Source organism: Odontesthes bonariensis, chromosome 12 (assembly GCF_027942865.1).
Source record: "Odontesthes bonariensis isolate fOdoBon6 chromosome 12, fOdoBon6.hap1, whole genome shotgun sequence".
Taxonomy (NCBI): Eukaryota; Metazoa; Chordata; class Actinopteri; order Atheriniformes; family Atherinopsidae; genus Odontesthes; species Odontesthes bonariensis.
In genome coordinates, this window is record NC_134517.1 from 3,179,334 (window position 1) to 3,183,143 (window position 3,810).

Below are 3,810 nucleotides of genomic sequence, written 5' to 3' on the forward strand. Positions count from 1 at the left end.
TTTGGAGGTTCCCATAGTCTGTAAATGGAGCACAAGAGGAAATAAAACACATTTGTAATTTCAAGGAGACTGCACTTTTTTTCTTTTGCTTCATTACAAGTTGGTTGATACAGAGCAGTCATGGCTGCTACACATGTTATACAGATAATAAAATACTTTGTTAAATCAAAAAAATCCTGTTAGAATATAAAAATACCTAATTATTGCTACTTTTCTTCTTCTATTTTTTGTAACAGTCCTGGTCCCCCCATTTTAAAATGATTTTTAAAATGAACAACTGCTAAAAGGTGTGGTAATAGTTCTTTATTCAAACAATCAGTTAGATTACTGCGAAAAGAAAGAAGCTTGAGAATAAATACATTTTTAGTGGTAATTTGCTCATGCATGCCAGAATTATCTGTATTAAGATTCAAGGATATTTCTAACCTCTTCTGGTTGTGTGAACAACTGCATGTGTAAAGACCAAGCAACCAGGACAATAGTGTTCTTAAAGGTGGTATTGTGTTGGTAAAATAATGTTTTTTAGCCCAAAACATTACTGTTTTTTAACTATAAGTAGTTCGATATCCATCCATGCATCCATTTTCGATACCCACTTTATTCTGTGGAGGGTCGCAGCAGGACTGAAGTCCATCCCAGCTATCATCGGGCAAGAGGCGTGGTCCACACTGAGCAGGTCATGCATCCATCACAGGGCTAACACCGGGACAAATGAGACAAACAGGCATGCACGCTCACATTCATCCCTAAGGTCAATTAAGATTCATCAGTTATCCTGACATCCGTGTTTTCAGGAAGCTGGAGTGTCAGGAGAGAACGCACACATGCACGGGGACACAGAAAGGCCCCGGCTGAGATCCATACCAGAAACCTTTCTGCTGTGAGGGGACGGTGCTAACCAACACAGCACTCTGCAGAAAAACAACTGTGGAACTCATGAATGATTGAAACTGTGCCATACAGTCACCCTTCTTGCTCCTTATGAGGACTTTGTGGCTTGTTAGATGTTTACTCCAGTTTGTAAATGAGTTGCAGTTCCCGCCTGCTTGTACTTCAGGACGCTGGTCGTATTTAAGAGTATGAACAACAGGGGTATGTGATCAGTTTGATTGGAGGACTTGCTGCTAATTTGTAGTGACAAACCCACATTATTGCCGATCGTTTTAATTCATTCAGTTTTGCTATTTTTTTTTAGCTTTCTTTAGCTAACTGTGGGACAGCTCTTTTTAAGGCTAAAACACTCAGACATTTACATACAGTACACTGAGGAGCTGGATATTCCCACAGAAGTTCCAGAAGGAGAGTGCTACATAAAAGCGGGATGAGTATCACATAGAATCATGATTGCATTAGAATGAAATCTATAAAAAGGACACAATTTATACTTTAAATTTAATTAAAAAACAAATATTTTCAACAAAATTAGAAAAAAATATAAAAGTGTCCGAGATGATCAGCTATTTTGTTAAAGTTAGGGCCATTTCAGACCAGGGCGGCAAAGCGTGGCGGAACGGAAGCGATTTTCACCGGCGGAGGTGAAAATACATGGAAACAGATCTGTCCTTGCACACCGACGCGGCGGTAGTCGGGCGGTAGCGGCGCGGAGACGCCTCCGTCCCGCGCTGCTTTTGGAAAATAGAACTCGAGCGGAATTTGGACGGCGGCGGCCGGCGGTGTCTCGTTGAAATGAATGGGGAAATTAAACCAGCTATGTATTCATGTCTTCGAACTTTTTATTGAAACGGTGATGACCACCCACCGAGCGCTGCTGCTCTTCTTCTGTCGAAGTAAACACGACGGTCTAGAGTAACATAAATGAAATGAAGTTATCAACAATAATAAACCAATAATGTAAAACTTCACTGCGGAGTTATAAAATTCATTTCGCTGAACAAGTCTCTGGTGATAACTGTCGGCGTGGCCAGATAGCTTCTGTCTCAGAGACACCTCCCCCCACCCCCTCTTAGAAAACAACAACGAGCAACTTGTAGGCCTAAAGCTACTATTATTATTATTATTATTATTTTATCATTATTATTGTTATTGCATCTATATGCGCAGTTAAATACATAGTCTGTGGGATTTGCAGACAGGGCTGGAGCGGAACTACCGCGGCCGCGGACTGTCCGGTGTGAAAAGCCAAGTTGAACACACCGCCTGATAACCGGCGTAAGACTGCCGTCGTTTCGCTGCCGCCACGCCACGCTCTGGTCTGAAATCGGCCTAAGATGAAGAAAAACTGAAGTAGATGGACTTGGGGGAGTGCCCTGTGTCGAGTTAAGCGAGGTCTACTGTTGATGAAAGCTGTTCATGTTATTTGCAGCTCATATGTTCTAAACCAAAGTCATATGCATAACCAGGGCTTTGCAGCTATGCATAGAGGTAGACTTTAAACAGAAAACAGTTTGTGTAGAGGCACCTCAGAGGAACATGGAACAGCCTTGGAAAGTCTTTCTGATGTTAGGCAAAGATCCAAAGAAAAAAACGTGATAATAAGACCAACGTTATCTTTAAAACATTTCAGATGTGACAGTTTGAGTGATGCAAATGATTCATCTCATATCAGCTTGTCTTAATTATATCGCAAGGCTTGAACAGTGAAAGTGAAAGTGACACAAATCTCTGCAAAATCAGTTTTCCAGCAACATCAACCAATTCTAGAATAACGTTCGTTCAGCAGGTGTAATTCTCTGGACACGGGAATACTTGTTGACTTTTTTTCTGTGATGTCAGAAGCCAATTTAGCAAAGAGGCAGAGCTTAAAAGCCTCTTCCTACAGGGAAAAGCTCTGTGAGTTGATGACATCTTTAATGACATTGAAATCAGTTTAAGCAGCATGTAGAACAAGTTGTTACTCCACTTCCCTCTGCTCCTTTCTGTGGGGGGCACTTAATCCCACTAAATGAGTCAACAAACAACAGGCTGATATCCCTCAGGGGTGAAATGTAAAAATGATTATTTGAAACCTTTTTCGTGTGATTTAAGCGCTTGGTGCGTGTCCGACCTTTCACTTGGGTCAGTTCACTGGTTTGGTCAGGATACAAGGAGATTAGTGTGTGAATGGAGGACACTCGTGACTTCACCAGAACTTCAAACAGCAGGGTGGCGGTACAGCTGCACATTTTTAGCCAGCACTTAATGTCAGGAGGCGAAACGGAGGGAAGGAAAGAAAGGGACTTTGGAGCAAAATTCCACCCTACAAATTCAAAAACACCATTACAGGTCACTTGTTTATACAGCCGATTTTATCCCGATCGTAATTCCCCCATCATGACGTCACAGCTTATTTTGCTGTGGCAGGACACATTCCAGCTGACATGTCACTTTCTCCCTCTTTTTCCCAAACACACACACGGGCTGGGATTTGGCTAATGTTCCTGGGGTTATCTTATCGAGTGTGCAAGCTGTGCAAGCACTTAAAGTCAAGCCAGGTACCTGAAACCTACAGGGACAGCGTGCGTCACTGAACTGTGCAGCTCATTAATTAAGCATACACACTTTTCTTTCTTTTTTTCTTATTTTGGATATGTGCTCCGTTCGTCGAGCAGTGATCATGTGGAATAAAACTAATTTGTGTTTCTGGACGCTGACATGGCCACGCACATGCTCAGTGCTCAGTGTCCTCTTACTTTGAGCGTTAGTGTTCCTTTGCAACTCCGTGCACTCAGGGATTCCTTTACTGGGTTATTTTGGATGAAGCAACAGGAATACGACCTTCAGTAAACTACAGCTGAAGCCAAAAACTTCTGATACTTTCTTTTTGTTTAATTATCATGCCTTCAATGCCACTTATTATTAAGTTTTACATGG